The sequence below is a fragment of the Agelaius tricolor genome, unplaced genomic scaffold, assembly GCF_023055355.1.
Source record: "Agelaius tricolor isolate 1412-34295 unplaced genomic scaffold, bAgeTri1.0.p SCAF_18, whole genome shotgun sequence".
NCBI classification, from domain to species: Eukaryota; Metazoa; Chordata; class Aves; order Passeriformes; family Icteridae; genus Agelaius; species Agelaius tricolor.
The window spans coordinates 2,708,827-2,730,668 of NW_027269278.1; the positions used below are offsets into that span (position 1 = coordinate 2,708,827).

Here is a 21,842-nt window from a genome sequence, read left to right on the forward strand (position 1 = left end):
GTGATGATGGCACCAAGGTCAGGCAGGGAGTTCAGGTACTTAGCAGGTAATGAATACAGAGTTGGCTCCACACAAAATTCCCTTTATAGCACTTGCCATAAGAACCTAATTAAACCGTTTATTAAAAAACCATTACAACCTGTGAACACAGAGGAAGAACCTCCCAAGGCTCCCCACACAGCTGAAGTAAGATCTGTTCGGGCAAATTTACCAGGGAAGAAGAAAATCACATTGCACAAAAGTAGGGCTGAACACTGAACAAGGACAAGAGCAAACGATGTCTCTCCTGTTTAAAGGATCTCCACACTCAGGTCACAGAACTCTCGTCTCCAGCCCTGACCAACATCCAGGGTATTCTCTGACCCTCATAATCTGCAATATTATGTAATCAAACCCCAGCTAAAACATCTTTAACATCCACCACCATCAGACCATCCCCATTTACCAGGAAGGGCAGTTGGATTTCTCTGCAAGGTTCAATAGCCTGACATTTCAGATTATCTCAACAGTAGTAGGTACAGGAGAAGAGTGTCTAGGAAATGAAACATCCAAAAAAACATTCACACAGGAGCTCACACCAAAGGCCATGCCCACAGGTCCTCAATGTCATTTTTGTACAGTAAAAAAAGGAAAAATGCAAGGAACCAAACAGCAGGTCTCCTATAAAAACTAGGACAAATTGAATTTCTACACATTTTACACCTTTAAGAATTCAGAAAAAAAAAAAAAAAACCACCCAAAAAAAAAAAAAAAAAAAACCAACCCAATCACAGCAAACTTTTAATCTGCCCTGTACCTACAAAAAGAGATTTTTTCACCCTGGCCTAACATTATGCCACAGGGCAGCTACAAACGCAGTCAGCCTCCTTTGAAAGAAAAGTGGTGGTACACAAAACCTCTCACTGTCTGAGAATAATCCCAGATACCCAAAGAAAATGTGCGCTACTAACTAAAATTAAATACTCTCAAGAACATAAACGATACTCAGCTCTAACAAGCACCCAGTCATCACAACAACTGCTCATCCTCCTTCAGCACAGGGCTAACTTGGAAGGCACACGATTCTCCAAGTTTAAAGTGATGTTACACAATGAGCGACTAAGTGTTGTTCCAAAACAATGTCTATCTCCTCAGGAACCTGTGTCATCGAGAAAACACCTGAACCTCCAAACAATGTAAATTCCACTTGCGTTTGATGCAACACATCCACTGAGAATATAGAATGCTGAGAGGAATTACACTTGTCGGGAGAAGAAATGAAGAAATAAACGCAACTCTGTAAAAACACAAAGAACAAACTTCCAGCCAAGAGCAACCTCCCTTTTCCGATCGTGCCCACCAAATTTAAGTCTAAACACCGACTCCACGTCAACCTGCTCGCGGCAAAAAGCACCAGGCAGGCCTCAGAGTGCCGATGAAAGGGGCCTTGCCTTCCTTCTCTGCAAATCTTCCTACACCGTACACAGTACACGGGAAGAAAGGAGAAGGGAGCAGTGCAGGGAAGCGTCGCACAAAGAATTTGGTTCCAGAAACTCACCGAGGGAGGGGTGGGATCCGTGGGGAGGGCGCCGGCCGGGTCCCCGTCCCCGAGCAGCGGCGCGGGCTCGTCGGGCGGCGGCCGGGCCGGGAGGGTGTCGCAGCAGCTGGCGGCCGAGAAGCGCAGGTGGCTCTTGCGCGAGTCGGCCGTGAGCGACACGTCGTGCGAGTAGGACTGCAGGAAGGCGCGCACGCCGTCGATGCCCACGAAGTGCGAGACGGGCACGCCGCGCAAGGCGCCGCTGTCCGGCGGCAGCAGCTGCTGGCGGTGGCAGCGGCGCAGGCGCAGCGCCAGCAGCAGCAGCAGGAAGGCCACGAAGAGGCACGAGACGGCGGCCACGGCCAGCACGAGCCAGCGCGTCAGGCTGGCGGCCGGCTCGCCCGGCGCCGCCGCCTCGTGGGCCGCGCTGCCCAGCTCGGCCAGCAGCTCGGCCACGCTCTCGGCCAGCACCACGCTCAGCGTGGCCGTGGCCGACAGCGCCGGCCGCCCGTGGTCCCGCACCAGCACCAGCAGCACGTGGCGCGCCGCGTCGCGGGCCAGCGGCGAGCGCGCCGTGCGCACCTCGCCGCTGTGCAGCCCCACGCGGAACAGCCCCGGCTCCGTGGCCTTGGCCAGCTCGTAGGACAGCCACGCGTTCTGCCCCGCGTCCGCGTCCACCGCCACCACCTTGGCCACCAGCGCGCCGGCCTCGGCCCAGCGCGGCGCCAGCTCCACGCCCGACCACGCCGCAGCAGCGCCCGAGCCCGCCGCTGCGGCCGGCGCCGGGTACAGCACCTGCGGCGCGTTGTCGTTCTCGTCCACGATCAGCAGCCGCACCGACACGTTGCTGCTCAGCGCCGGCGCGCCGCCGTCCTCCGCCCGCACGCACAGCTGCAGCTCGCGCAGCTGCTCGTAGTCCAAGGAGCGCAGCGCGTACAGCGCGCCCGTCTCCGCCTGCACCGACACGTACGACGACAGCGGCGCGCCCCGCACCCGCCCCTCCGCCAGCCGGTAGCGCACGCGCGCGTTCTGCCCCCAGTCCGCGTCCGTGGCGCGCACCGTCAGCACCAGCGCGCCCGCCGCGTTGTTCTCCGCCAGCCGCGCGCTGTAGCGCTCCTCCAAGAACACCGGCGCGTTGTCGTTCACGTCCAGCACCCGCAGCGCCAGCACCGCGCTGCTCTGCAGCGCCGGCGACCCGCCGTCGGCCGCCCGCACCGTCACGTTGTACTCCGACACCTGCTCCCGGTCCAGCTCTCTCGCCGTCACCACGCTGTAGTAGCTGCCGTGAGAGCTCTGCAGCCGGAACGGGACATCCCCGTCGAGCGAACAGCGCACCTCGCCATTAGCCCCGGAGTCCCGGTCCTGCACGTGCAGCAGGGCGACCACCGTCCCCGAAGGGGCGTCCTCAGAAATCTCACTTAGCGCTGACCGCACGGAAATCACTGGAGTGTTATCATTTATGTCTGTGACGGTAATCGCGACTTTGGCAGTGTCGAAAAGCTGTCCTTCGTCCCGTGCCTGCACCTCCAGTTCATAAAAGTCGCCTTCCTCAAAGTCCAGGCTTCTCAGCAGAGTGATCCCACCCGTCTCAGAGTCCAGATGGAATATCTTCGAGGCTTTTTCTGTGATTTTCTTTAACGAGTATTTCACGTGTCCATTCAGCCCGTCGTCGGCGTCCGTGGCCATGACAGTGACGAGAAGAGAGCCCACGGGCACGTCCTCGGGCACACGCACCGTGTACTCCGCCTGGCTGAACACGGGCGCGTTGTCGTTCGCGTCCAGCACCATCACGCGGATCCGAGCCGTGCCCGTCCGTGCCGGATCGCCGCCGTCGCTCGCCCTCAGCACCAGCTCGTGAAACGCCGCCTCCTCCCGGTCCAGCGCCTTGGCCAGCACCAGCTCGGGACGCTGATCGCCGCCGGGGCCCGCCTGCACGGCCAGCGAGAAGTGCTCGTCACCGCTCAGCTCGTAGCTCTGCAGGGAATTCCGGCCAGAGTCCGGGTCATGAGCGTCTGGTAGGGGAAACCGCGACCCCGGGGCCGTTGTCTCGCTCATTCTCTCTTCCAGCTCAACTTCCTTGAAGGTGGGGGCATTGTCGTTAATGTCCGTGATCTCCACTTCTATTTCATAAAGCTTCATTTCCCCTTCCACTATCAGCTCACAGCGCAGCACGCATTGCTGCACACGCTCGCACAGCTGCTCTCTGTCGATCCTCTCCGCCGTCACTAAATGTCCCGTCTTCCCGTGCAGAGCGAAATACTGCGTCCTACCTTCCGAGACAATTTGAAACCCGCGGTCGCTCTGCTCCGTTAGCTGCAGCCCCAGGTCCTTGGCCACGTCGCCCACGAAGGAGCCCTTGGGCATCTCCTCGGGCACCGAGTAGCGCAGCTGCCCCCACGCCGCCTCCCACGCCGCCAGCAGCACGGCCCAGAGCAGAGCTCGCTGCCGCCGGCCCCAGCGCCTCCCCGCCGCGCACATCTCCGCCGGCATCGCAGCACAGCGTACCACTCACGCTCCGACTCGCCGCTCCCGGGTGCTGGTGCCAGCTTTTCTGCCTCCCTGCAGAACGGCTCTGCACCACAGGGACGATCGCAGGCCGCCCGCCGCCGAGCCTAATACCGAGCGAGTGATGGAGTTGGTCCGCAGCGGGCGGGGCTGCCGGTAGCGCTCCGAGCTTCCTCTCGCTCCTCTCGGTCAACAGCGGCGCCCGCAGCCTCCTCCCGGCACTGCAGGCACCGAGCGCTGCCCAGCGCTGCCCGCCCTGCCTTGCTCCATACAGGCCACGGTCGCCACCGAGATGGCGCTTTTCGTCCAGCGCCGATCTCCTGCCCCCGCATTTCTCCAGCCCATCTCTGCTTTCATCCTCCAGGGTATCACCATCGGGAGGAAGGCAGAGGCATTCCGTGGGCGGGGTTATTAAACCGCAGGGGAAACCCATCATTTATTCATGTCATTATGGAAATAATGTCCATATGTAAATTAAAAATAAGTTTTCGTCTTTCACCCTGTAGCTTATTCTTAAGATTATCCTTTTTGTTCAAAAACATCTTCAACAACAGCCTCGCAGAGAGAAAACGGGAAGATACCACATCCCGAAGAAACAGCTAACAGGTTCTTTAACACAAGTGGGACGAGAGCAATTCCATACTCTTGAAGTCAGGGAGCCTATTGTTACAGGATTCAATTAAAAGTACAAATAAACATGCAGCTGAAAATATCAGGGGAATCTTTCAGGACTGGAAATACTTGATTTTCATAAGATATGCCCAGTGTTTCCTTAGTTTATACAGGTTTACAGTTATTCAAGTCATTCTAGCTTTCCTTTTTTTTTTTCTAAATCAATGTGTGAAGCACTGAAGCTCGTTAGTAAACTAATCATCAAAATATTTCCTAATGACGTTTTCTTGATGTGCTCAAGAAAACAATCATGGAACCGTAGAACAAAAGTACAAGTCTTGAAACTGCTGACCACTAATCAAATGGGCTTGATTCAAGTGCCTAAACCCTCCTCTGGCCAATCTCCCTCATATGGGATCCCTTAATATCTCAGATGTTTATCCTAATAAACAGAATTGCAAAGTTTTGCTGTTCTCGAGATATTTGAGACCTGCTAACACCCCCAACATCGTTGTGAGATAGAAAAATAACATTCTCTGAAACAGAAATCTTTCAGCACTCTCACCAGTGTATGAAATAAAGATCAGGAAGAGCAAAACAGAGCGAACTGCCAGCCAGGACGCATGAACGAAGCCATCAAGCCTCTCTACTGCATTCCTGCCAAAACGAGCGTCAGTCTCTACCTTCACTCAGAAAAAAGAGTGAAAGGAACTTTCCACGTTCCTTTCCTTTCTAAATCTAACCGGGAAAAAAAAAATAACGAACGGGTTTGGGTCAAGCTATACACGAGTTCCAAGCACCCCTTTTGTGAACAAATGAGTCAGGAAAGAAATATCTCCAGCACCAGATATCGGTGCTCTCTTTTTTTTACCCTCAACCCCGTCATGCAGAATCAGCCATTCTCGTTCCATAGAATACGAATCTGCTTTCAATGTTGCTAATAGATTCTAATTTATGGAGCACGAGTGTTGAAGACAAAACCTCGAGCCTAAAGCTGAACCTGTGACCAAGGAAGAACCAAGTGCTACCTGCTCGCCATGAACGGGGGACAGCCAATTCCTTCACTCAGTCCGTCACGGAGACAGGACTGTGCAAATCACATAAACACAACTCCGAGAAACAAGGAGAAACACAGAGAAACGCTGCTACTAGCCGAAAGGAGAGCTATCAGCAAAGCCTGTCAGCTGAAGCTGTTACAGAGAAAAAAGGAAAAACTACCGACGTTCCATGGAGATACAGATGACGAATACCCACTGACACCACGCAGAGAACACTCGGGAAACAACGATGACATTTCGGGAACTTTTAGAAACAGAAGAAGTTCACGCTTTACGGACCTGTGGTGCATCGGGATTGGCGGGCTGCTCTCCCACGACGAGGTCAGTGCTCGGGCTCGGCTTGTCGCAGGAATCGCCGCCCAGAAGTTCCTCCGCCGACAGGATGGGCACCGGCGGCGGCGGCGGCCAAGCGGCCTCGGGCAGGGCGCGGGCGGGCGGCGGCACGCACAGGTTGTAGGAGTAGGGCAAGGTGCCCTCGCAGAAGTCGGCCGGGAAGGCGGCGCCGGCCAGCGAGAAGCGCTGCGCGCCCAGGCAGCGCAGCACGGCGGGCGGCCCGGCCCGGCGCAGCCGCGCCAGCACGGCCAGCGCCACGCTCAGCACCAAGAGCGCCGAGAGCAGCGCCAGCGCCAGCACCAGGTAGAACTGCAGCTCGGCCGCCGCCGCCGCCGCCGCCTCGGCGCCCGCCGGCCGCTCGCTCAGCTCCGGCAGCGCCTCCTGCAAGCTCTCGGCCAGCACCACGTGCAGCGTGGCCGTGGCCGACAGCGCCGGCTGCCCGTGGTCCTTCACCACGGCCACCAGCCGCTGCTTGGCCGCGTCCCGCTCGCCCACGGCGCGCGCCGTGCGCACCTCGCCGCTGTGCAGCCCCACGCGGAACAGCGCCGGCTCCGACGCCTGCACCAGCTCGTACGACAGCCACGCGTTGCGCCCCGCGTCCGCGTCCACCGCCACCACCTTGGCCACCAGGTAGCCGGCCTCGGCCGAGCGCGGAACCACCTCGAAAGGCGCCGCCGCCGCCGCCCCTCCCGGACCCTCTCCCGCCGCCGCCGCCGCGGGCCAGAGCACCCTGGGCGCGTTGTCGTTGCGGTCCAGCACGAAGACGCGCACCGTGGCCGTGGAGCTGCGCGCCGGCGAGCCGCCGTCCTGCGCCCGCACGGCCACCGTGAACTCGCGGCACTGCTCGTAGTCCAAGGAGCGCTGCGCGTACAGCGCGCCGCTCCGCGCCTCCACCGACACCAGCGGCGCCGCGCCCGCCGCGCCCGCGCTGCCGCCCGCCAGCCAGTAGCTCACGCGCCCGTTGGCGCCCGCGTCCGCGTCCCGCGCCTGCACGCGCAGCACCAGCGCGCCCGCCGCGTTGTTCTCCGCCACGTACGCGCTGTACGCCGCCTCCTCGAACACCGGCGCGTTGTCGTTCACGTCCGACACCTCCAGCACCAGCTCCCTGCTGCTCCACAGCGCCGGCCTGCCCCGGTCCCGGGCCACCACCGTCACGCGCTGCTCCGACGCCTGCTCGCGGTCCAGCGCGCCCGATGTCACCACCTTGTACGAGCCGCCCGACGACGCCACGATCGACAGCGGCGCCTCTCCCGACAGCGAGCACGTCACTTGACCGTTCTCGCCGGAATCTCTGTCCCGAACTTTCAGCACGGCCACTACGGTGCCCGCTGGCGCGTCCTCGGGCACGGGACTCGAGAGGGACAAAATCGTGATCTCGGGCGCGTTGTCGTTCTCGTCCGTGATGTCGATCTGCACTTCGCAGTCATCGCTGAGCCCGCCTCCGTCCGTCGCCTCAACGGTGAAGACGTATTTTTTCTTCTCCTCGAAATCGAGAGCCCCCGCTGTCCTCACTTCTCCACTCTCGCTGTCGATAGTGAACAACGCCCTGACGGAGTCCGGGACGCTGCCAAAGGAGTAGGACACTCGCCCGTTCGAGCCTGCATCGGCATCCGTCGCCCGTACCCGCAGCACCACCGACTCCACTGGCAAATTCTCCGCCACTCGCGCCTCGTAGACTCTTTTGATGAACACGGGTGAGTTGTCATTTAAATCCGTCACGTTGATGCGAACCTGGACAGTCCCGGTTCTCGCGGGTTCCCCACCATCTACCGCCATCAGTACCAACTCAAAGGAACTCTGCTTCTCCCGATCCAACACTCTCTCCAGGACTAATTCCGGCTGCTTCTTTCCACCCGGCTTTTCCTTCATTGACATAGAGAACGACGGGTTGCTGGTGAGTTGATAAGTCAGAATTGAGTTGCTTCCTGCGTCTACATCTCGCGCCATCTCGAGAGGAAAACGAGCACCGGGAGGGATCCATTCACCGATCTCGAGGTCCAGAGCAGCCTTGCTGAACACCGGGCTGTTGTCATTCACGTCCTCGATCGCCACCTCGACGTGGAAAACGTTCAGCGGGTTGTGCACCAGCACCTCGAAGCTGACGGAGCAGGTCGCCGACTCGCCGCACATCTCCTCCCGGTCCAGCCTCTCGTTCACGTACAGGTTCCCGTTCTCCTCATTCACCGTGAAGTATTGCTTCTCCTCGCTCAGCCGCAGCTTGCGCGCCGGCAGCTCGTCCGCGCTGAGCCCCAGGTCCCGCGCCAGCGGCCCCACGAGCGAGCCTCTGCCCAGCTCCTCGGGGATGGCGTAGCGGAGCCGCTCGCCCGCCGCCCGGCACCACACGCACAGCAGCAGCAGCAGCAGCGCGGCCAGCAGCGCTCGCCCGCCGCCCGGCCCGCGCCTCTGCCGCCTCTGCCTCACCGCCATTCTCTGCCCACTGCGCTCGCCGCGCTCCTGCCGACTGCCGCTGCCCTGCCTCCCTTCCAGCCGCTCTCGCCGCCCAAAACAGACACCGCTCAAACACACCCAGCTCGCCGCGCCGCCTCTCGCCGCTGCTGCTGCTGCTGCTGCTGGCGGTGCCGCTGCCGCTGTGGCCGGCGCCGGCCGAGCGAGCAGCCTGCGGGGGCAGGACGCTGCGGCGGCGGCGGCGGCGGCGGCTCCAGCGCCGCTCGGCGCCGGACAACAGCGACACCCGGAGGCGCCGCCGCGACGCTGCAGCCGCCGCATGCCCGCGCTCAACGGGGCCCGGCTTTGGCCGGGGCTCAGCGCCTGCACCGGCCCCGGGGGCTCTCCCCGACTGCAAACACCCACAGCAGCAGCTCTGCCTTAATTCCACTCCAAGGCCTTTCTATCTGACATGTGCTGCCGGATGCTTTCAGGGCATTCTTTTCAGTCACATTGAACAGTAAGAAGCAAGTACTCATTGCAGTGGAGTAAAGAATGGAATTCAACTGCTCTTAATAAAATGACGGCCCATCTGCAGTAGCAATAAAGGATAATATAGGGAAGACTTCAAGAGCTTTTTCTCACTTTGTCACATGAATTGTTATTCATTATATTCTTCATTTATTGAGATGAATTAGTTGGAGATATAGATCAGCCTAAAGCAAGGTAAGCATACCCTATCCCAAAATAGCAGAATTACATTTACTCCTTTCCTTCTGACTCATTAAACTTGCTTCATTTCCATCTCCATATCTGTGTGCCTGACAATGGAAACTGCAAAGCAACGCTGAGTCCTTCATAGAGTCAAACAATATTTTCAGTTCCCAAGTTAAACTTTCTCTAAAGGCCAATTAATCCACATAACCGACATGAAAAGTAACACTTTCTGCTAGACTTGAATGTTGGAGGCATGTCCAAAACTTCTATAGGCAATATCTTCTCTTTTGTCACAACTCACACTGAAAAGCTTCCTCCTAATCAAAACCTCCCTTCTCTTAGTTAAAAACACTGGTTGGCAGTTCTACAACAGCTGGCCCAGGTAAACAGAGCTCTGTCCATATTTCCTATAAACTTATTCATACATGAAAGAGCACAAACAAACTTTGAATAGTCTACACAGATCTATCATTTCTCTGTGTTTGAAGACACAAACTACTGCAGTCCTTCATCATAACAGAAATGTTCCAACCCTCAGGCCACTTCCATGATCCTTCTGGGAACTCTGGCATGTCCATTGGGATATTGGCCCAAGATCCCCATGCAGTCCATGCTCTCATATAAAGAGTTCAGAGGGGAGGAGGGACCACCCTCGACCTGCCAGGCAGAGAGCTTGTCATGCAGTGCAGGACACAATTCCAGCAGCAGGTGCCCATGGGCAGCTCATGTCCCATCTCATCACCCACCAATACCCCAAAGCACTTCTCTGCAAAGCTCTTCCCTATCCCCCACTCCCTCTTTCAACTGGGGATTGCTCCACCCCAGCTGCAGGACCTTGCACTTTGATCCATTCCATGATGGCTGCACGGGGCCACTTCTCCAGCCCATCCCTGGCTGCCATCTCTGCCCTGCACTGAATCAACTCCAGTTGGTGTCAGCTGCAAATTGCCTGAAGGTGCCTCAATACCATTGGCCATGCAGGTGCTGAACAGAACTGGGCCCAGTCAGGGCCCTTGAGGGACAGCACAAGTCCCTGCTTTGCACCTGGACATGGAGCCACTGCCTGTAACTCTCTGCAGGTGACTCTCCAGCCTGTTCCTCAGCCATTTGACAGCCTCCAGCTGATTGCCCAGCATGTTCCTCTGGGGGATGGCCTGGGGGACACTGCACACCTTCTCCCACTGGGCCCTGCTCTGTCCATGGAAACCTTGCCTGGGCTGCCTGCTCACTCTGCCCTTGGACAGCTGCAGCACAGATGATCCTGCATGATTACACTACAGACAAAAGGTTCCTGGCTGAGCACACCAGGAGTGCTTGTCAAACCCTTCCTCTGTGCAGCTGGAAACATCACAGCTGGGTGTGGCAACTGCACCTGCACTGGGGCAGCTGGCACACAGGAGACCTTCCACATGAGATCAGACACCCTGAGGCTGAGCTCATGACCACAAGCAATGCAAGACTCAGAAACACATGGAAATGGACAGATGCAATGACATTTTGTGGGTCTGCCTTGCTCTACAGAACCAACTCAGATCCCACTGCACTCCAGCAGGCACAGCCTGGTGTTATCTGTGACATGTGACCAGCAAGGCAATGACCCAGTTCTTCTCTAGCCTCACACACAGAGCTCCCCTCTCTGCCTTTTCTTCCATGCCAGGCCACTGTGAGGTTTTGCTTGTGGCCATCTCCTCACTGCTCAAATCTCTCATGAGATGATAATGCACTGCAGCCACACCCTGAAGGGAGCTACAATTGTCTGCTCACCACCATTATGATAAGGAACTGAAGGATTCTAGAGCACACAAATGATAAACAATCATACTAAAAGATCAGCAGTCATCCAAAGCAGAATAGCTCATCACACCATTGGCCTAGGGGGAATCTCCTCCACACCTTTATCACATGCTCTGTTCCACAGAGAGGCAAAGTCTACTAAAGTCATATTTACATCTATTTCTCCCAACAGGAACAGAACACAAAATCACTCTCATATTACCTGCCTTCCACTCCCACTGCAACAAGAGCAGGGGACATTGGCACATGATATGTTATGAAACAAAGACGGATTGTTGATAATAGTATGTATACCCCAATACTGAGTAAATCAAGTGAAAACAAAACAAAGCAAAAAACCAGCAGAAAACCTGTAAACATGAATCAGATAAGGCAGGGAAGCATTAGAAGAAAACAAAGAGAAAGAGATACTCACAGTGAAGTCTTCCAGGCCTTGTTTGCAGGCCTTTAAATTCATACCTGAGAGCACCTGGAAGTTACTGAGGTCTCAAGGGGCAAGTGTGGCTCTCAAGACTCACACAGCACAAGAGGATAGGGGGGTTCATTTGAAGAATGAGTCCTCTCCTCAGCAACTCTTTCTATTGCATGGCCTGCTCACCTGGCACAGGTAGGAAACCACCATTTTAAACAACTTCCCATTGGCCTCTTTCTCAAGGTAAATCTTCTACAAATCACAACAGATTCTCTTATTGCTTCTGCTTCCTATGCCCCACACACACTCTTTAGTTCTAAGTGGCTGAAAAAAGGACATCCTGAAAAACATCAGACACTGTTTCATATTTCAAAGTAATGACCAGAACTGGGGAAATGAGCTGCAGCCTTCAGGGAAACAAAGGCCTGAGTGGAAGTGTAATTACAATTCTGAAGAAACTCTATATCACAATGTGGCCTAGAGATAGAGATGATGGAGGTTTTACACAGAATTAATTACCTCTTCCAGCCAACAATTATGGTTCTACATAAACAGTTACTGTGCAAAATGTTATTGTTAGAAGACTGTAATTATCTTTCATGACAGAGAAACCAGGATCAGAATAGCAAGGGCACTGCCTTTGGCACCAAGCATGAACTCAAACCATTTCTCTGCCAAACCCACACTGACTCCCCCATTTGCCCAGCAGGGAACTGAGCTCTCACCCTCCTCACTCTGCATTCACAGCCTTTACTTTCACCATCAACACAAACCACAATTTTAATTCCATGTAGGCCACAGAGAAAGCAACAGCTTGGGGAAACATCCATTCATGAAGTTGTATTTCTTGAATGAAATATTCAAGGTCAGGCTGGCTGGGGCTCTGAGCCACCTGCTCTGGTGGAAGATGTCCCTGCCCATGGCAGAGGACCTGGAACAAGAGGATCTTTAAGGTCCTTTGCAACACAAACCATTCTATGATTCTCTGTTTCTAGGATTCTTTGACTATATGTACAGCTTCAAGGGATGCATGAGAGATACTCTCCCTACTCGAGGATCATATGTTGTGGAGTTTTCAGGATTTCCAGGCACAATGAGAATCAAATTTACCCCTTAATAAAAATACAAGCAAATCAACAAACAGCCCAACACAAACCAAAGCAAACAAATCATCAAAAAAAAAAAAAAAAACAAAAAAACCCAAAACAACAAACAAACCAACCCTGAAATCAACCCAGCCAAGAATGGGAAACACCACAAGAGTATCAATCATGGCCTCACATTGCAGATTGGCTCAACTGCAGTATATACACAACCCAGGAAACTGGACTGGAACCAATACACAGGGGCCTCACACAGGAGTCACTCCACAGGCCCCACACTGTCATTGCCTTGGACACAAAGAGAGAGGAAAAGCTTGGAACCACACCTGGGGGCATCATCTAAATACCAGGACAAACAGAGCTGGACACAATTCATTCATTCATTTTGAACTGCATCACACTGAACTCCAGCACCAGCCCTGTCTCTGCATACACAGACTTCTTCTCGCCGGCCAAAAATAATATAACAGCAAGTTTTCCATACAGACATCATTAGAAGAAAACTCATGTGCACAGCTTCTCAGAGCCCAAGCATCACAACTAACATTATTCTGCTCCTCCATATTACTTCAACAAGTGGGAAATGTCATACAGGCCACAAATTATTTCCAGCTCTGTCAAAGACCCACACACCCAAGTATCACCTCAAAGGCAACATCACCATTCTTCAGCACATGGACTCCTCAAAGCACGTGTGACTACCACTCTTGATGCAAAGGGATATGGAACCCAAACTGGGTCATTTCAGTCCAAACCACACAACTCAAAATCATAAGACTCCTCCTGACTCATTCTCAGAAGACCAGCAATAGCCCTTGGGATCCACAAAACTCTTCACAAACCACACACCCAACACTCCCACATAAACCCGTCACACCTCCCATGCTTAGCAGAGACATGCAGAATTTAGAGAGACTCCACCAAGAGGAAAGTTGATCAGACAGTATCTCCTTACCATGGATAATATTTGATTTCACATCCCAGACATGGCACAAGAAAAAGCATTTATTAAAGAGACAATTTCAAGACACATCTCCAAGGAAGTCCCTCCCTTTTCACCTCTAACCATGAAAGAACCATCTTCAGATCATCAGAAGAATGAAACAGAATGTTAACACCTGCAGAAATGAAGAGCTCACAATATTTTTCTGGGTTATATAACTCAGAGTAGATGACTGATGATGTTGTTTATAGGCACTAAATACACAGCTTGCAATTCCCATACCCCATCTGTCAAAAGTACAAAATTAAGCTTTGAAGTGACACCATTATGATGACAAACAAATACATATTAAGAACCTGTCAAGGTTCTCCATGAAGCAGGAATACAGATCTTCTAAACAATTACTTTGCTGCAAAGAACTCCACATTCCTTCATGCTAGAGATAGAAAATGGACAGGAAATGGAGGAAAACATTTCCTTGAGTCTTTCAGCAGACATTCACACACAGCTCACAGCACTCAGATTCCCAACCCTTCACACCATCCATGGTGTCCTTTCACCCATATACCTTACAAACATGGGACAGTGGAGGCCCAGTTCCCCAGACCATTCCTCTTCCCAGCACCAATTGCACACAGCTCTCTGTACATCTCTGTGCTGTGCAAGCTACATTTGCTGCTCACTGCAGTTCTGGGAAGAGACTTCACAGGTCTCAAAGGAAAAGCCAAGCAGTCTTCCAAGAGACACTGAGGCAGTGAATATCTGCTCACAGGGAATTATGCCCACCTTGTATCTCCCACTGCACCTTGAATCTCTCCTTCCCATCCAGACAATTCTCTTGACATGCTAAATATTTTATAGGTAAGGCTCATCCAGCTCCATTTGACAGAGCTCTACCTTAAAAAACAAGAAAACAACCAAAGCAGTTCTGTCATTTCCTCCTGCATTTCCTCCTCGACATGCAGCCACCCACAGACTTTTCAAAGAATCACAACTTCAAGAGGATTCTTCATCTTCAAAGCAGGTAGACAGGCATCACCAAGGACCTCTTGTTGCCTGGTCCAATCCTCTCTTGGGGACAAAGAACAAAGCATGGATGATACAAACACTTTTCCGGCTGACCTTCTCTATGTATCATGGAGATCGATAAAGGCTGATAACAACATACAGAGAGGTTCCACACAAAGCCATCAGCATTTTGTTCAAGACACATTCAAGCTATTCAAGCACACGTGCTCTTGGGAAGACACACGAGCCTGCTAAAATGTTGTATTTCTTAATAACGTGATCCATCCCTTCAGAAGAGCAAATACTATCAGGAACACAGATTCTACACAGCACAGCTGAGAGAGGGGAACAATACCTGGAACCTGGTCGATACCCAAACCTCCGACCGAATAAACAGCCTGCCAGCAGCAGCCTTCTCCCTCCTTCCTTCTTCACGAACTGGAAGGCTGAGGACCCACCCCATGTTCACATAGTGACAGCAATGGGCACGAGTCTTCAAAACTTCACCAAAGGAAACCTTACCATGCTGTTGGACAAAGTCTCCTAGGCAAGCAAGAGAACACGGCGGGGAAAGGGCAGGGCTGTATCACAAGAAAGCGTCGCGGAGACAATTTGGACAGAGAAACTCACCGAGGAAGGGGCGGAGTCCGAGGGGAGGGCGCCGGCCGGGTCCCCGTCCCCGAGCAGCGGCGCGGGCTCGTCGGGCGGCGGCCGGGCCGGGAGGGTGTCGCAGCAGCTGGCGGCCGAGAAGCGCAGGTGGCTCTTGCGCGAGTCGGCCGTGAGCGACACGTCGTGCGAGTAGGACTGCAGGAAGGCGCGCACGCCGTCGATGCCCACGAAGTGCGAGACGGGCACGCCGCGCAAGGCGCCGCTGTCCGGCGGCAGCAGCTGCTGGCGGTGGCAGCGGCGCAGGCGCAGCGCCAGCAGCAGCAGCAGGAAGGCCACGAAGAGGCACGAGACGGCGGCCACGGCCAGCACGAGCCAGCGCGTCAGGCTGGCGGCCGGCTCGCCCGGCGCCGCCGCCTCGTGGGCCGCGCTGCCCAGCTCGGCCAGCAGCTCGGCCACGCTCTCGGCCAGCACCACGCTCAGCGTGGCCGTGGCCGACAGCGCCGGCCGCCCGTGGTCCCGCACCAGCACCAGCAGCACGTGGCGCGCCGCGTCGCGGGCCAGCGGCGAGCGCGCCGTGCGCACCTCGCCGCTGTGCAGCCCCACGCGGAACAGCCCCGGCTCCGTGGCCTTGGCCAGCTCGTAGGACAGCCACGCGTTCTGCCCCGCGTCCGCGTCCACCGCCACCACCTTGGCCACCAGCGCGCCGGCCTCGGCCCAGCGCGGCGCCAGCTCCACGCCCGACCACGCCGCAGCAGCGCCCGAGCCCGCCGCTGCGGCCGGCGCCGGGTACAGCACCTGCGGCGCGTTGTCGTTCTCGTCCACGATCAGCAGCCGCACCGACACGTTGCTGCTCAGCGCCGGCGCGCCGCCGTCCTCCGCCCGCACGCACAGCTGCAGCTCGCGCAGCTGCTCGTAGTCCAAGGAGCGCAGCGCGTACAGCGCGCCCGTCTCCGCCTGCACCGACACGTACGACGACAGCGGCGCGCCCCGCACCCGCCCCTCCGCCAGCCGGTAGCGCACGCGCGCGTTCTGCCCCCAGTCCGCGTCCGTGGCGCGCACCGTCAGCACCAGCGCGCCCGCCGCGTTGTTCTCCGCCAGCCGCGCGCTGTAGCGCTCCTCCAAGAACACCGGCGCGTTGTCGTTCACGTCCAGCACCCGCAGCGCCAGCACCGCGCTGCTCTGCAGCGCCGGCGACCCGCCGTCGGCCGCCCGCACCGTCACGTTGTACTCCGACACCTGCTCTCGGTCCAGCTCTCTCGCTGTCACCACGCTGTAGTAGCTGCCGTGAGAGCTCTGCAGCCGGAACGGGAGATCCCCGTCAAGCGAGCAGCGCACCTCGCCGTTCTTCCCCGAGTCTTTATCATGTACGTGCAGCAGGGCGACCACCGTTCCCGAAGGGGCGTCCTCAGAAATCTCACTTAGCGCTGACCGCATAGAAATCACCGGCACGTTGTCGTTTATGTCTGTGACAGTGATCGTGACTTCGGCAGTGTCCGAAAGGCCGCCGTCATCCTGTGCCTGCACCTCAAGCTTATATGAGTCACCTTCCTCGAAGTCCAGGCTCCGCGATAGCGTGACAGCTCCAGTCTCAGAGTCAAGATGGAATGTCTTCGATGCTTTCTCGGTTACTTTCTTAAACGAGTATTTCACGTTACCAAAACCCCCCTCGTCGTTGTCCTTGGCTGTGACAGTGATGAGGGTGGAACCCACGGGCACGTCCTCGGGCACACGCACCGTGTACTCCGCCTGGCTGAACACGGGTGCGTTGTCGTTCGCGTCCAGCACCGTCACGCGGATCTGAGCCGTGCCCGTCCGTGCCGGATCGCCGCCGTCGCTCGCCCTCAGCACCAGCTCGTGAAACGCCGCCTCCTCCCGGTCCAGCGCCTTGGCCAGCACCAGCTCGGGACGCTGATCGCCGCCGGGGCCCGCCTGCACGGCCAGCGAGAAGTGCTCGTCACCGCTCAGCTCGTAGCTCTGCAGCGAATTCCGGCCAGAGTCCGGATCGTGAGCCTCGGAGAGGGGAAATCGCGACCCCACTGGTGATGTCTCGCTCATTCTCTGTTCTAGCTCTGTTTCCTTGAAGCTGGGCGCGTTGTCGTTAATATCAGTGATTTCCACTTCTATTTCATAGAATTTCATTTCCCCCTCCACTATCAGTTCACAGCGCAGCACGCATTGCTGCACACTCTCGCACAGCTGCTCTCTGTCGATCCTCTCTGCTGTCACTAAATGTCCCGTCTTCCCATGCAGAGCGAAATACTGCACGGTACGTTGGGAGACAATGCGGACGCCCGGCTCGTTGATCTCTGCCAGCTGCAGCCCCAGGTCCTTGGCCACGTCGCCCACGAACGAGCCCTTGGGCATCTCCTCGGGCACCGAGTAGCGCAGCTGCCCCCACGCCGCCTCCCACGCCGCCAGCAGCACGGCCCAGAGCAGAGCTCGCTGCTGCCGGCCCCAGCGCCTCCCCGCCGCGCACATCTCGCCCGCGGAACCGCCGGCACCGCAGCACCGCCGATCCAATCCCGCTGCCACTCAATGCTCGCACCTCCTGCACCGTGCGCAGCTGACGCTGCCTCCGCCTGGCTCCACAATGGACCAGCACCGCGGGGACGATCGGGGACCGCACGTTCGGACACGGAGCGAACAACCCACTGAGGCGATCCGCAGCGGGCGGGGCTGCCGGTAGCGCTCCGAGCTTCCTCTCGCTCCTCTCGGTCAACAGCGGCGCCCGCAGCCTCCTCCCGGCACTGCAGGCACCGAGCGCTGCCCAGCGCTGCGCTTCTGCCTTCCCACGGACAGCTCGGGAGGACCCGATATTTGCCACCGAGACAATTTTCTCGTGCAGCGGTGACCTCCTGCACCGCCTTTTCTCCAGCCGACCTCGGCTTTGATCCTTCAGGGGATCACGGTCAGGATGAATGTGGGGGTGGTGTTTCTACCGCAGGAGGTACTAATAACTTACTAAAGGCAATATATGTAAATTAAAGCATGTTTTTCACATGTCAAGCTCTAGATTACCATCAGTCCAACCCTGTTTGTTCAAAAACCTCTTCAGCAACGGGGTCCGAGATTGAAAACATTAGATACACACCCACACACACCGATAACCGGAGCTGTCAGGCTCATTAACACAAGCGGGATGAGAACAATTGCATGCTTCTTGAATTCAGGAAGCTAACTTTTATATGATTATTAGAGGTAGAAATAAAGATGCAGCCAATAGTCTGAAAGGGAAACTTGAAGGGACGAAGATTCAAATGTTTCAATCTCGCTATCCTCAGTTAATTTTCTTGTTTCCTTACTTTTTACACATATACACCTCATCAAGTAATTCTACAGCCACAAGAAAAAGAATTTATCAGGAATCAACTTGTAAAGCATTGAAGTGTATTAAGAAACTATCAGAGGAATAATTTCTTAATCAGGTTGGTACAACAATTCAAGGAAAAGAATTGTAGAACAGTAGGGGAAAAGTACAGTTTCCCCGCTCGAAACTCTGATTACCCGTGAAAAATGTACAAACGAGTTGGATTCAAGTGCCTGAACTGTCATTTAGCTAATCTCCTTGATACTGTCACACATTCCTATCTCAGATGCTTATCCTTGTGAAGAGTCAGAATTTTAAAATCTCGCTGTTGTCCAGAAAACCGACATCTCCATAAATCTCAAACCCTTAGGGTAAAGACGAAAGGAAAAAGAAAAACATCTGAAGCAAACCTTTCTGCACTTTCACCTCTGTATGAAATAAATATAATGAAGAGTAAAACAAGGAACTGCCAGTCAGGATGAAAAAATGAACCCAAGCCCACTACTGCATTACCCCCTAAAAGAAGCGACATTCTTTTCTTTCACTCAGAATGCAGAACACAACATTCCAGAAACGTTTCCTTTGAGTCCAATAGGACACCCCCCTCAAAACCATTAATAAACGAATTTGTCTAAAGCTATAAACAAGTTTCAAATGCACTTTCTGAATAAACACAGGAAGGGAAAAAAGCTACAACATCATTATCAGTGATTTTTTTCCTGTCCAACTACATCACACAGAATCAGCAATGGAAACGCATTTTAATTTATAGAGCAGGAGTTTTGAAGACAAAACCTCTTCCATTGAACTTGACTCTGTTCCCAAGGAAGAGCCAGGTGCTACTGCTAGCGTCCTGCTCTCCATGGAAGGGGCATAGCCCTTTCCTTAATTCAGTTTGTTAAATAATTTCCTAAATTCATGGAGATAAGTGTGTGCCTCCCACAAAAAAAATAACCCCGGAAAACAAGTGACCACTACTCCAAGTTAAAAAGAGAATTATACTCAAAGCATCTCATCCGAAACAGAAGCAGATACCAAGAAAAGATGAAGACTTTCTGCAGCTACATGGAGACACAAAAGGGGACTTGTCATGGAAACCATGCCGAGAGAAAGAGGGGGGAAAGGACCATGATAGGAAAGTCTCAATAACAGAACCAGCGCCCGACATTACAGACCTGCGGTGCATCGGGTTCGGCCAGTGGTTCTCCCGTCACGGCGGTGCTGCTCGGGCTCGGCTTGTCGCAGGAATCGCCGCCCAGAAGCTCCTCCGCCGACAGGATGGGCACCGGCGGCGGCGGCCAAGCGGCCTCGGGCAGGGCGCGGGCGGGCGGCGGCACGCACAGGTTGTAGGAGTAGGGCAAGGTGCCCTCGCAGAAGTCGGCCGGGAAGGCGGCGCCGGCCAGCGAGAAGCGCTGCGCGCCCAGGCAGCGCAGCACGGCGGGCGGCCCGGCCCGGCGCAGCCGCGCCAGCACGGCCAGCGCCACGCTCAGCACCAAGAGCGCCGAGAGCAGCGCCAGCGCCAGCACCAGGTAGAACTGCAGCTCGGCCGCCGCCGCCGCCGCCGCCTCGGCGCCCGCCGGCCGCTCGCTCAGCTCCGGCAGCGCCTCCTGCAAGCTCTCGGCCAGCACCACGTGCAGCGTGGCCGTGGCCGACAGCGCCGGCTGCCCGTGGTCCTTCACCACGGCCACCAGCCGCTGCTTGGCCGCGTCCCGCTCGCCCACGGCGCGCGCCGTGCGCACCTCGCCGCTGTGCAGCCCCACGCGGAACAGCGCCGGCTCCGACGCCTGCACCAGCTCGTACGACAGCCACGCGTTGCGCCCCGCGTCCGCGTCCACCGCCACCACCTTGGCCACCAGGTAGCCGGCCTCGGCCGAGCGCGGAACCACCTCGAAAGGCGCCGCCGCCGCCGCCCCTCCCGGACCCTCTCCCGCCGCCGCCGCCGCCGCCGCGGGCCAGAGCACCCTGGGCGCGTTGTCGTTGCGGTCCAGCACGAAGACGCGCACCGTGGCCGTGGAGCTGCGCGCCGGCGAGCCGCCGTCCTGCGCCCGCACGGCCACCGTGAACTCGCGGCACTGCTCGTAGTCCAAGGAGCGCTGCGCGTACAGCGCGCCGCTCCGCGCCTCCACCGACACCAGCGGCGCCGCGCCCGCCGCGCCCGCGCTGCCGCCCGCCAGCCAGTAGCTCACGCGCCCGTTGGCGCCCGCGTCCGCGTCCCGCGCCTGCACGCGCAGCACCAGCGCGCCCGCCGCGTTGTTCTCCGCCACGTACGCGCTGTACGCCGCCTCCTCGAACACCGGCGCGTTGTCGTTCACGTCCGACACCTCCAGCACCAGCTCCCTGCTGCTCCGCAGCGCCGGCCTGCCCCGGTCCCGGGCCACCACCGTCACGCGCTGCTCCGACGCCTGCTCGCGGTCCAGCGCGCCCGATGTCACCACCTTGTACGAGCCGCCCGGCGACGCCACGATCGACAGCGGCGCCTCTCCCGACAGCGAGCACGACACCTCACCGTTCTCGCCCGAGTCCGGGTCCTTTACGTTCAGAACGGAAACCACCGTGCCGACTGGCGAGTCTTCAGGCACTGGGCTCGACAGTGACAGAATCGTGATCTCGGGTGCGTTGTCGTTCTCGTCTATGACGTCTATTTGCACCTTGCAGTGTGATACCAAACCCCCACCATCCCTCGCCTGCAGGCCGAATGTGTATTTACTCTTCTCCTCGAAATCGAGGGCACCCGCCGTCCTGACCTCCCCAGTTTCCCTATCGACAGCAAACAATGCACTGATAGCGTCAGGGACGTTGCCAAACGAGTAGGACACCTGCCCGTTGGTGCCTGCGTCTGCATCCGTCGCCTGTACCTGAAGTACCAGTGACCCCGCTGGCAAATTCTCTGACACTCCCGCTTCGTAGAGGCTTTTGCTAAATACGGGCGGGTTGTCGTTGGCGTCTGTCACGTTGATAAGAACTTGGACAGTCCCAGACCTCGCGGGGTCCCCGCCATCGACTGCCATCAACACGAGATCAAAAGAGCTCTCCTTCTCCCGGTCCAGCGCTCTGTCCAGCACCAATTCTGGCTGATTACTTCCGTCGGGGCTCTCTTTTAAGGCTAGAGAGAAGGACGGGTTGCTGCTGAGCTGGTAAGTCATCTGGGAGTTACTTCCCACATCAGCGTCTCGTGCCGTCTCCAAAGGAAACCGAGAACCGGGAAGAGTCCATTCACCAATTTCGACATCCAGAACAGCCTTGCTGAAGGCCGGGGAATTGTCATTAACATCCTCGATCGCTACCTCGACGTGGAAAACGTTCAGCGGGTTGTGCACCAGCACCTCGAAGCTGACGGAGCAGGTCGCCGACTCGCCGCACATCTCCTCCCGGTCCAGCCTCTCGTTCACGTACAGGTTCCCGTTCTCCTCATTCACAGTGAAGTATTGCTTCTCCTCGCTCAGCCGCAGCTCGCGCGCCGGCAGCTCGTCCGCGCTGAGCCCCAGGTCCCGCGCCAGCGGCCCCACGAGCGAGCCTCTGCCCAGCTCCTCGGGGATGGCG

General features: G+C 56.4%; 1 protein-coding gene across 1 annotated transcript in view; it reads right to left on the reverse strand.

The window, feature by feature from the left end:
• LOC139597947 (protocadherin gamma-A12-like) overlaps positions 1-21,842 on the reverse strand; it is a 155,210-nt gene that overhangs the window by 56,986 nt on the left and 76,382 nt on the right. The gene's annotated exons all lie outside the window — the stretch shown is intronic.